This window comes from Oncorhynchus mykiss, chromosome 23 (genome assembly GCF_057628025.1).
Source record: "Oncorhynchus mykiss isolate SJ-2025 chromosome 23, ASM5762802v1, whole genome shotgun sequence".
Taxonomy (NCBI): domain Eukaryota; kingdom Metazoa; phylum Chordata; class Actinopteri; order Salmoniformes; family Salmonidae; genus Oncorhynchus; species Oncorhynchus mykiss.
Genome location: NC_143044.1, coordinates 19,455,333 through 19,468,769, shown reverse-complemented (window position 1 = coordinate 19,468,769; position 13,437 = coordinate 19,455,333). Strand labels below are relative to the sequence as shown.

General features: G+C 42.2%; 1 long non-coding RNA gene across 1 annotated transcript; it reads left to right on the top strand.

Moving 5' to 3' along the window:
• The first annotated feature begins 581 nt into the window (after positions 1–581).
• On the top strand, positions 582–13,083 carry LOC110502553 (uncharacterized). The gene is made up of 3 exons (XR_002470346.3): positions 582–877; positions 8,469–8,568; positions 11,495–13,083. It is a non-coding gene; the product is annotated as an uncharacterized LOC110502553 (long non-coding RNA).
• Positions 13,084–13,437: the final 354 nt, after the last annotated feature.

Sequence of the window (13,437 nt, the reverse complement as noted above, 5' to 3'; positions counted from 1 at the left end):
TATGTAATTCTGTGTGATTAGTTAGGTATTTAGTAAATAAATAATTAAACCCAATTTTGTATTGCTGATTCAACTTGTTAGCCAGGGTTCGTGCAGATAACCAAGAATTTACAACTTTCAGATGAGACTGAATTGAGGTGACGATTAATATTGACTGCTATTGATGTAAAATATTACTAGGTCTTTAAGAGTTTATTCGGAAGATAACAGCTCTATAAATATTATTTATAATTACATTTACATGATTAGCTCAATCAGGTGATATTAATTACAGAAAAAATATTTTATAGAATAGCATGTCATATCACTTAATCCGGCATAGCCAAAGACACGACACTGGTCATTTATGAACATTTGAACATCTTGGCCATGTTCTGTTATAATCTCCACCCGGCACAGCAAGAGGAGGACTGGCCACCCCTCATAGCCTGGTTCCTCTCTAGGTTTCTTCCTAGGTTTTGGCCTTTCTAGGGAGTTTTTCCTAGCCACCGTGCTTCTACACCTGCATTGCTTGCTGGGGTTTTAGGCTGGGTTTCTGTACAGCACTTTGAGATATCAGCTGATGTAAGAAGGGCTATATAAATACATTTGATTTGATTTTGTTGTTGTCATAGACCGTCAAAGGTGCTGCTGACATGCTTACCTCACTGTACCCACTCAGGCAGCAGGAGAAGTATCCAGTAGCTGCAGGGCAGTGATGGGGATGTGTGTGGGTGATGGGCGACTCCCCTGGAGATGAGCCTTATGATGACATCATTAAGGAGCTGATGGGGGGAGAAAGCCAGACGGCAGGCTCAGCAGGAGGCCAAGGAGCTCTGGTGACTGGGGAGGAGAAAAGATGCCCAGATAACCCAGTGCAGGGATTTGAATGCCAAAGGTAAACGATTGTGTTAAATGTTATGGAAGGGAAAATGTGCCAGTGAGAGATTATATTGTAAGAGGGATGAGAGGGGCAGATAAGGAGATGTCTGTTGTGTGTTATAGAGCCATAACTAGACAGAAACTCTCCAAACTTGTCTTATACATAACAGCATGCACCTTGATGCAAAAAGACCCATGTCAATTTGGGCTTTGGGTAGGTTTTTCACCCATTCCGTTCACGACAAAAGTATATTTCAACAACCCTCCTGCTCAGACAAATCAAAGAGGCTGAGATTGAGAAGAAGTTCTGGGATGATATGCCGAAGGAAAAGGCCCATTTTGTTGCAGGGAAGTGGAAGGAAAAAACAGGGGACAGGCGGGCTGCCAAGCAGGAAGTGGAACGCATCCAGGAGGAGCTCAAGGTTGGGCAAAGACAGTGTGTGTTTCTGTGGGAGGGATCTGTGGGGCAGGGGCAAAGTGATGGGGATCTTTGGTTGTGATTTGGAAATGTGAGTCAGATTACTTTCCCCATACAATCCAAGTGGTCAATGTCTTCTACAGAGATTGTGTTGATGCCCACCTTGAGGGCAAAGCATTTATTTGCTGGACTTGCTTGCCAGATCAGTCCCATTAAATATGTAAGTATTTAAGCTGCACGGTGCAACGCCACACTACTGTTAGAGAGGACGTCCCCTCAGTCTGCATCCCAGCTCCCCTGCTCTACAGGAGGGAGAAATTTGAGCGCAGGATTGGACAATCAATACTAAATCTGGGAAGCACACTAGCAGAGAGAATCATCCTTATTAGAGGGATCTGAGGGACAGGGGCAAAGTATTTGCCAGGGAGCGCACTGCACAGACCAACACTGTGTGTGTGTGTTTGTGCGTGGGTGTAGAGATGGCATATATGTATATGAGGATGGATCATGGAAAAGGATTTGTTCTCCATGAAAGGTAATAATCTTATACCTTCAAAGTAGAATGGGGGGATCTGAGGGGAGCTGGATGGGAATCTCTGGGGGGTGAGATCACTGTTGTACCATAGAGCCCTGTTGGAGCATCGAAAGTCCTGGATGATGTAGAACCCGGACGAATGAGACCTACTTAAGAAACTCAGCAGAGCTCGTTTATCATTGCCCTCCTCTGTTGAGCTCGCCTGAAGGAAAAGGGCTGAGTCATTAAACGTTTCCCCGTCTGAAACTCTGGAAAAAGGAAGACACAGACAAAAACTGAGACAAAAATATGAAAAATTAAAGAGGCCAAAGTTGCATCACTAGACTATCTGTATCAAAATTAGGTCATTACTCTTCCACCAATTCAGTTTTCAATACAGTCAATTCACAACCCTGGCTTCTACAACAAAATCTTAAAAGACAATTTAACTGTGTCACGTCCTGATATGTTTCACCTGTCCTTGTCTCCACCCCCCTCCAGTTGACACCCATCTTCCCCATTATCCCCTTGGTACTTACACCTGTGTTTTCCTGTCTGTCTGTGCGAGTTCGTTTTGTTCCTCAAACCTACCAGCGGGTTTCCCCTTGCTCCTGCCTTGGTTATTTTCTAGTTTTCCCAGTTTTGTCCTTTCTGCCTGCCGTCCACTACCTTTGCCCCACAACTCTAGATTACCGACCTCTGCTTGACCTGACCCTGAGCATGCCTGCCGCCCTGTACCTTTGCCTGCCCTTGTACAGCTGCAGACGGATGACTGCCCGCTGGCCCCTGGTCGTCTTCCACAACATCCTCGACGTGTCCTCCTACAATGCCTTTGTCATATGGCGAGAGATCAAGCCTGACTGGATGCCTGGCAAGCGGAACAAGCGCAGGGTGTTCCTCGAGCAGCTGGGAAAGGCACTCCTGAAGCCGCTGATCCAAAGGCAGCAACATCTGCCCCGCACCGAAACGGCGTCAGCGCTTGTCAAAGTCCTACAGAGTGCTACGGCGGCTGCGGCGCCTCGTGATCAACAGCGCGAGGGCCCCGCCGCTGGCACGGCCGCTGCCCCGCTCGTTGCCCCGGCCACCGGGGCAAGTAAGAGGAAGAGGTGTCAGCTCTGCCCACCCAAGAAGGACTCCAAGACACACAGGGTGTGCTGCAGGTGTAAGAAATACATCTGCAAAGGCTGTTCACACGCCTACTGTCACACTTGCGCACATTGGGCCTTTAGCCAGGACGGGACAGGGTGACCCGGAGGACACAGGGACTAGACACAATACCAGGACAACGGGAGGGTTAACATGATTTTTATGTTTAACATGATTTGACTCACTACCTCATCTCTGTACCCCAAACATACAATTATTTGTAAGGTCCCTCAGCCGAGCAATGATTTTCTTTCTTTTTTTTTATTTTACCCCCTTTTTTCTCCTGAATTTCGTGGTATCCAATTGTTAGTAGCTACTATCTTGTCTCATCGCTACAACTCCCTTATGGGCTCGGGAGAGACGAAGGTTGAAAGTCATGCGTCCTCCGATACACAACCCAACCAAGCCGCACTGCTTCTTAACACAGCGCGCATCCAATCCGGAAGCCAGCCGCACCAATGTGTTGGAGGAAACACTGTGCACCTGGCAACCTTGGTTGGCGTGCACTGCGCCCAGCCCGCACAGGAGTCGCTGGTGCGCGATGAGACAAGGATATCCCTACCGGCCAATCCCTCCCTAACCCGGACGACGCTATGCCAATTGTGCGTCGCCCCACGGACCTCCCGGTCGCGGCCGGTTACGACAGAGCCTGGGCGCGAACCCAGAGTCTCTGGTGGCCTTAACCACTGCGCCACCCGGGAGGCCGAGCAATGAATTTCAAACACAGATTCAACCACAAAGACCAGGGAGGTTTTTGTAAGGTTGGTGGCAGGGAAGTCAGGTGCAGGAGAACGAACTTGGTATAAACTGAGTCATTTAATAAGAACTCACAAACTGCAAAAACCAAAATATACAAAAAATAATCAAATGGGTACAAAACCCATCGCGCACCAACACATAAGAGCACTAACATACAATCAAACAATCTCCAACAAGGACATGAGGGGAAACAGAGGGTTAAAAACACATGTAATTGATGGGATTGGAACCAGGTGTGAAGGAAGACAAGACAAAACCAATAGAAAATGAATCAGTGATGGCTAGAAGATCGGTGACGAACACCGCCCGAACAAGGAGAGGGACCGACTTCAGCAGAAGTCGTGACAGTTTTCCAATGCTTCGAGCACCTATTGCTAGATGGGTAAAAATGAATTAAAAACAGACATTGTGTCAAGTTCGTCGTAAGAATTATCGGACCAAGGTGCAGCGTGATATGGTTTCCACATGTTTATTAACTGAAACGCACAAAAAACAATAAAGAATGAATGAAACATGAAGACAATGGAGTTCTCACTGGCAACTACACATAAACAAGATCCCACAAACAAAGGTGGGGAATATAACTACTTAAATATGATCCCCAATTACAGACAACGATTAACAGCTGCCTTTAATTGGGAATCCTACAAAAAAACAACATAGAAAAATAAGCTAGAACACAACATAGACATAGATATACTAGATCACCCCCTAGTCACACCCTGACCTACTACACCATAGAGAAACAATGGCTCTCTATGGTCAGGGCGTGACACATTGAATATCCGTTTAAGCATGGTGAAGTTATGAATTACCCTTTGGGTGGTGTATCAATACACCCAGTCACTACAAAGATACAGGAGCCTTCCTAACCAGTTGGGAGAGGAAGGAAACCTCTCTGGGATTTCACCATGAGGTCAATGGTGATTTTAAAACAGTTAAAGAGTTTTATGGTTGTGATTGGAGAAAACTGAGGATGGATCAACAACATTGCAGTTACTCCACAATGCTAACCTAAATGACAGAGTGAAAATAAGGAAGCCTGTAATTAATACAAATTTTCCAAAACATGCATCCTGTTTGCAATAAGGCACTAAAGTAAAACTGCAAAACAAATGTCAAAGAAATGAACTGTATGTCCTGAATACAAAGCATTATGTTTGGGGCAAATCCAACACAACACTGAGTTGGAGGTGCCTGCATCATGTTATAGGTGTGTTTGTCATTGGCAAGGATTATGGTGTTTTTTTGGGGATAAAAATAAATGCAATAGAGCTAGAGTAAAACCTGGTTCAGTCTGCTTTCCAACAGACACTGGGAGACAAATTCACCTTTAATTCACCTTTCAGCAGGATAATAACCAAAAACACAAGGTCTAATATACACTGGAGTTGCTTACCAAGACAACGTTGAATGTTCCTCAGTGGCCTAGTTACAGTTTTGACTTAAATCAGCTTGAAAATCTGTCAAGACTTGAAAATAGCTGTCTAGCAATGATCAACAACCAACTTGACAGAGCTTGAAAAATTGTTTTAAGAACAATGTGCAAATATTGTACAATCCAGGTGTGCAAGTCTCTTAGACTTACCCAGAAAGACTTATGCAAATGTCATATTTCTGTATTTAATTTTCAATAAATTAGCAACCTTTTCTAAAACATGTTTTAACTTTGTCATTATGAGGTATTATGTGTAGATGGGTGAGAAAAAATCCATTTTGAATTCAGGCTGTAACACAACAAAGTGTGGAATAAGACAAAGGGTATGAATATTTTCGGAAGGCACTGTAGCTTGTTTTTGGTCGCAGGTGCAGGTATGGCTTAAAGATCACACAATTTACTTTAATTTGAAAAGGCATAGTCAATCAATCAATATTATAATAATACTCTTAGTAAATATTTTCAGATCTAATTTGCAATCTGTAGAAACTATGACAATACAAAGGTTCAGAACTTTCGTGAAACATCACAGCAAAATTGAAAAATATATGGCAAGTAGAAAACTGGATGGTTTTCAAAACTGGATGGCTTTCAGAGATAGATGGGAGGGTTAAAGGGTAGCAAACAAACTAAAAACTTAAAAAGATAAACATAAAATATACCGTGTCCGTGTACAATGTCCATAAAATGTACAGTGCCTTGCGAAAGTATTCGGCCCCCTTGAACTTTGCGACCTTTTGCCACATTTCAGGCTTCAAACATAAAGATATAAAACTGTATTTTTTTGTGAAGAATCAACAACACAACGACAACGACACAATCATGAAGTGGAATGACATTTATTGGATATTTCAAACTTTTTGAACAAATCAAAAACTGAAAAATTGGGCGTGCAAAATTATTCAGCCCCCTTAAGTTAATACTTTGTAGTGCCACCTTTTGCTGCGATTACAGCTGTAAGTCGCTTGGGGTATGTCTCTATCAGTTTTGCACATCGAGAGACTGAAATTTTTTCCCATTCCTCCTTGCAAAACAGCTCGAGCTCAGTGAGGTTGGATGGAGAGCATTTGTGAACAGCAGTTTTCAGTTCTTTCCACAGATTCTCGATTGGATTCAGGTCTGGACTTTGACTTGACCATTCTAACACCTGGATATGTTTATTATTGAACCATTCCATTGTAGATTTTGCTTTATGTTTTGGATAATTGTCTTGTTGGAAGACAAATCTCCGTCCTAGTCTCAGGTCTTTTGCAGACTCCATCAGGTTCTTCCAGAATGGTCCTGTATTTGGCTCCATCCATCTTCCCATCAATTTTAACCATCTTCCCTGTCCCTGCTGAAGAAAAGCAGGCCCAAACCATGATGCTGCCACCACCATGTTTGACAGTGGGGATGGTGTGTTCAGGGTGATGAGCTGTGTTGCTTTTACGCCAAACATGACGTTTTGCATTGTTGCCAAAAAGTTCAATTTTGGTTTCATCTGACCAGAGCACCTTCTTCCACATGTTTGGTGTGTCTCCTAGGTGCGTTGTGGCAAACTTTAAACAACACTTTTTATGAATATCTTTAAGAAATGTCTTTCTTCTTGCCACTCTTCCATAAAGGCCAGATTTGTGCAATACACTACTGATTGTTGTCCTATGGACAGAGTCTCCCACCTCAGCTGTAGATCTCTGCAGTTCATCCAGAGTGATCATGGGCCTCTTGGCTGCATCTCTGATCAGTCTTCTCCTTGTATGAGCTGAACGTTTAGAGGGACGGCCAGGTCTTGGTAGATTTGCAGTGGTCTGATACTCCTTCCATTTCAATATTATCGCTTGCACAGTGCTCCTTGGGATGTTTAAAGCTTGGGAAATCTTTTTGTATCCAAATCCGGCTTTAAACTTCTTCACAACAGCATCTTGGACCTGCCTGGTGTGTTCCTTGTTCTTCATGATGCTCTCTGCGCTTTTAACGGACCTCTGAGACTATCACAGTGCAGGTGCATTTATACGGAGACTTGATTACACACAGGTGGATTGTATTTATCATCATTAGTCATTTAGGTCAACATTGGATCATTCAGAGATCCTCACTGAACTTCTGGAGAGAGTTTGCTGCACTGAAAGTAAAGGGGCTGAATAATTTTGCACGCCCAATTTTTCAGTTTTTGATTTGTTAAAAAAGTTTGAAATATCCAATAAATGTCGTTCCACTTCATGATTGTGTCCCACTTGTTGTTGATTCTTCACAAAAAAATACTGTTTTATATCTTTATGTTTGAAGCCTGAAATGTGGCAAAAGGTCGCAAAGTTCAAGGGGGCCGAATACTTTCGCAAGGCACTGTATATAATATGTAAAAGCTGGGAATAAAAGCCTAAGTGTTGTTGTCCGTTGGTTTACTCCAATTAGGGGAGGGGTGTAAGGGTTGGGGGAAAATAATAAAGAAGGAAAATATGTATTTTTAAATGAGAAAAAAAAAATATGGGGGATTGGAAATGATGCAGACAAATACATTGATAGAGCCCACAATTTATATTCAATATTAAAACTGATTTACCCCACACCCAATAAAAAATGTATTATCATAAAAAAAGTAGTTATAATAATAATAACAATAATATGATGGGTTACATTCCCTATTGGTTACATTCACAGAAGAGTAGCCTTTGACCTAGAGAAACCCAATTGCTGTGCCCATGTGGTGAATGCTTGCTTTGCAAAAAAGAACCCTGTGTGGTCTGAAACTCCGAATATGTTCACTGAGGTTTTATACACTGTATGTTCTTTCCACAGCATCAAACAACAACAATTATCTTGCTGTCACTCACCAGTCTCCAGCAGGGGGAAAAAGCATTTTAGCTACAAGAAAACATAACAGCTAACAATTGTCCCGGTCAAAAGCTGCCTGTTTTCACTCTACAACTAAATGGTAATTACCTCCATGCAATGAATTACAAGGCCAATTTATTTCCCCGGAAATAAATTATTCAGTAAATTATTTCCACTTCAGTACAGATGATGAGCTAAATGCATGTGTTCATCACAAGCAGTGTGTATGGAATATCATACTGGAGAATGAGGTCATTAATGTAGTCAATTAGAAGGTAGCCAAGTTGGACTAAGGAAGGGAAAGGGAGCAAACCCTAAATATTATAATAGGCCTACATTTCTCAGCAGGCCAAGGTACATTAGAAGATGCAGCAATCATGACAGTCAGGGACATATAGGTCCTGTATTTACTGCCGACAGTCCTGTACAATTATTTTTGTGTTTTGTTACGAAATGATATGCAAATGTGTACGCCCACCTGTCTTTTGTTCACAACTCCGCACATATTTCTCCTCTGACAGAAACGCGAGGAGGAGAGACATCAAGGTGAGGAGGAGATAAAACGTGCAGAGGAGAAGAGAGCGAGGGAGCTGTACATCTCCCTAGAGCAGGAACAAAGGAGTGAGAAGGTCTTCCCTGCCTTTTCTCTCTACACCTGTTTTCCTTTCCATTGATCACCTCCTTCTCCATCCCTCATTTTTACATGAACCTCTTTTATTAATTTCTGTCCCTCCCTAAATACCAACTCCAAAACTTTTGTTGTTAATCCACAAACTTTCCTACACCTGAAAACATTAAATGACCCCGGAAATCGATAGAACATCACTCATGGATAATATAGAATATTCAAAATTGGTGAATCCAGTCTCCTTTTTACCTCATTTAACACCTGATTTACATAACAAAAGTCACATCTCAATAGGTGGTTCAGATAAGTCAAAATCAAATCAAATGTATTTATATAGCCCTTCGTACATCAGCTGATATCTCAAAGTGCTGTACAGAAACCCAGCCTAAAACCCCAAACAGCAAGCAATGCAGGTGTAGAAGCACAGTGGCTAGGAAAAACTCCCTATAAGTTTTTTTTAAGTCATGACATACCACAAGTGTAGGGCTGGTTCTTTCCTTGTTTGTTCCTTATTGTTTCTCAAGCAAGGGGGAAGGCCGATGACATTACAACTTCCCATCCAACCAACTATTTGAAAGCCCTACTCCTTGAAGTATGCAGTTTAAAAACCACAATCCTGCTTTATTTGAAGTACATCTTATGAAGGCTTCATATATGTTTTATAACCACTACATAAATGGCTCACAAATCATCTACAACCTTTTTTCATGCTCTATAAAGGATCAAGACATGTGAACAAATACATTAGATGGTTATGTCACACAGTTATGCCACATTATGAATCATTCTAGAGCATGAAATACGGTTACAGATGATTTATGACCCATGTATCTAGTGCTTATAAAGCCTTCATAAGTTGTAGGCACGTGTCGAGTACAACCCTGCAGTCCCTGTGGGCAATAGAGAAGGGCCGTGTGGCGGTGCCTCCCTCAGGAGACACAGCACTGTGCTAGTCATCCTCCTCGACCACCCACAGCACAGAGCGTACCCACTGCCCCAGTCTCCAGCCTGCTGCTCCTCCACTGTACCGCCGCGGACAGTGCCCGAAGACACAGCCTCACTGTTTCACAGCCACTGATGTACAGGACAGATACAGAATTGGCCTACTATTCATGAATATGTACATGGATAGACATAGCATAATTACTATGCGGCACCCAATCCATATACAGATAAGATGCACAGAATGGTGATGTAAAAAAAAGTATATAATATATATTGAGAGATACACAGAAGCAGACCCGATAGACCCGCAAGGCTTTTTTTGTGCCTGGAACTCATCTAAAGCATGATGCACCTTTATCACGTCACCATTAAAAGGCTTTGGGCAATCTTATACAGTGCCTTGCGAAAGTATTCGGCCCCCATTGAACTTTGCGACCTTTTGCCACATTTCAGGGCTTCAAACATAAAGATATAAAACTGTATTTTTTTGTTAAGAATCAACAACAAGTGGGACACAATCATGAAGTGGAACGACATTTATTGGATATTTCAAACTTTTTTAACAAATCAAAAACTGAAAAATTGGGCATGCAAAATTATTCAGCCCCTTTACTTTCAGTGCAGCAAACTCTCTCCAGAAGTTCAGTGAGGATCTCTGAATGATCCAATGTTGACCTAAATGACTAATGATGATAAATACAATCCACCTGTGTGTAATCAAGTCTCCGTATAAATGCACCTGCACTGTGATAGTCTCAGAGGTCCGTTAAAAGCGCAGAGAGCATCATGAAGAACAAGGAACACACCAGGCAGGTCCGAGATACTGTTGTGAAGAAGTTTAAAGCCGGATTTGGATACAAAAAGATTTCCCAAGCTTTAAACATCCCAAGGAGCACTGTGCAAGCGATAATATTGAAATGGAAGGAGTATCAGACCACTGCAAATCTACCAAGACCTGGCCGTCCCTCTAAACTTTCAGCTCATACAAGGAGAAGACTGATCAGAGATGCAGCCAAGAGGCCCATGATCACTCTGGATGAACTGCAGAGATCTACAGCTGAGGTGGGAGACTCTGTCCATAGGACAACAATCAGTCGTGTATTGCACAAATCTGGCCTTTATGGAAGAGTGGCAAGAAGAAAGCCATTTCTTAAAGATATCCATAAAAAGTGTCGGTTAAAGTTTGCCACAAGCCACCTGGGAGACACACCAAACATGTGGAAGAAGGTGCTCTGGTCAGATGAAACCAAAATTGAACTTTTTGGCAACAATGCAAAACGTTATGTTTGGCGTAAAAGCAACACACCATCCCCACTGTCAAACATACCACATGCAAACTATCTAACTCAAAAGTATTCCTCAGGAAAGGAGCATTGAAAAAAAAGTGAGTCTGTTCGTGCATGTTAGTGTGTGTGGCTGGAGTGTGTGTGGCTGGATTTTCAGTACATCAGTGATCTTTTCATATCACAACTGATGTAGCAACAAATCACATACACGGCTGACCTGCGTTATCTTCAATAATACTGCTGTAACCATGGAAACATGATATGCGGAGGCTGACAGAACTGAATGTTTGAACTGTGTGTGAATGTGTGACATTAGTTATATGCTAATTTGAAAAGGAGGATCTTGGTCTTGGAGAAGGATCTTGCATCTTGGTTTGCAAGAATTCACATGTCTCTTTTACATTACACATACAGTATAACATTGTGTACAAATACAGATAAAAAGCATCTGGAGACTGCCGGGGGGAGGATGCTGATAAACAGTGTGAACATAATTCACCACAGATCACCACATTGAATCTGGAAAATCGTAACATAAAACCATCCAATTACTGTAGAACTACATAACATGCATGCAGCCTACAACAACAGACAAAACAACAGCTGTTGATAAGAATGTATAGCACAAGCATATCTAAGACCAGGCAGCTGTAGGCTATGTACTGATGACCTGTCTGTCTTTCTTTAGGAAGAGATGATCACCACATCAGGAGAGCTTCTGCAGGAGGCATGCAAACGGACAGACTCAGCCACGGACTATGGGAAATCTTCCAATGACCCCCTCAACACCTTGTCAGTTCACTGTGAACCCCTTTGTGCTCCCTGAGATGTCACTTTGACCTCACCCCCTTGGATTCACACAGAGGGAGCTCAAGAGCTCTTCAGACTCCAACCGGACCACAGGACTGTCCATAGACATCCATTCCCCCAGTAGCATCTCACATGTCTCACCCCCATCTGTATAACAGGACTGTATAACACAAAAGATGAGTGAGCCATTGAGATATATATCGTTTCTGCTTAGGGAGTTACACAAATGATTAGCAACAGTGCGATTCAGGACAAGATCCAGCTTTTAGGGAAAGAGCAGACTTGTGTACACAGGTAAGCAGACAGACACCCAGACACCGGAGGCAACAGGCAACCGAGGTGGATTGATAAAAGTGTCTAGCATCTGTCAAATACTCCAACTGACACAAATTATTTTTGAATGCTAAGATTATCACTTTGTTCCTTAAGCAAATTAATGGTAAGATGCTAAATACAATTAGACAAAACAAAGGTCTCAGGGAGTACTTCAGCTTTAACGTAGAGTCATAGAGAACATTGAACTTGTTTTTGTGCACTCAACCCTATAGGGAATCTGTTGTCATCCTGACAGGGCTTTGTTCCTGGGCCAGACTGCAGTTGAAAGAGAGCATTTGCAAAGAAATCAAACTACGTATATCGAATGAATGCACATCCTCCTCCCATAGGTTAAAGCTACTATGAGAAGGAATTAATCATAATGCAAACAGTGCAATTATTCACTGAGATCCACCTTGAATGAATCTCTTGAATGAATGGTGCAAGTGCCCTCCTGTTCAGGATATAAGACTATTGCTGCAGTAGCACTGACAGCTTTTTCCATGCAAGTGATAGCCTCACTGGTCCCGAGTGTGTAACCAGAGCTCCTCTTTTCCAACAGCCAGTATCATTCAGCAGTTAAGACAGCCAATAGTTTTGTTAACATCATCAGCACACACCCCCACACACCCCAAAAACACACACAGACACATATTCAATCATAAGCTCAGGTTTCCACAACACTGTAAAGAATGCATTCCTGGCTAGTAGAGATGTGCTGCTGTAGTAAGCAGCATGATGGATTGTTGTGTGGCAGGCAGCTCGATTTGTCCAGCTTTAGGTATCATTTACTGGCAGTAGACCCAGCATGAGTCAGTTAGCCAGGCAGTCAGTCTGTTTAGAGCAGCCAGTAGTCAGCCACAGCCACACAGCCATTAAGTTACATTAAAGTATCACTCTGAACATCAACCTCATCAAAAACACCTCTCGCCCAGTCATAAATTGTATGCAGCAGAGGACATTTTTTTTACCCTTTAGTATTGGTGATTGGAATGTAGCTTTGTTACAGAGACATTTGCTGCCCAAAAACGCTTTAGTCCAAAAGTGAACACTGGAACAATATTCCTAACATCCGAATGTGGGGAATGATGAGAGATGGTCTATGTAAAACAAATGTATATTTTGTGATGTCATTAAAAATTATAATGAAAATATTGTAACTTGAACAGTATACACATTGCATATATCAGGTTGTCATCCTTTACGTTGTGTAGGAAATATCAAAGATAATGAGAGTATTTTTGTTAAGAGAGGAATGTGATTTTAGTTTTCTAGCGAGATCATAGTTTTGATGATACTTTGCCCCAGTAAGTAGCCAGGCCCGAGGGAGCTCAGAGTGTGTCAGCATGATGGAAAAGCCCCCTTTTTACCAGAGTGTATAAAGGATGAGTTGAGACTCAAGCTGCAGCTTAGGTCTCCATTGTTTACAACCCTGAAAATAAACTTTCTATCAAAAAAAAAGAATCCTAATGAGTTAATTGTTATAGTGATTAATTTAATTGAGTA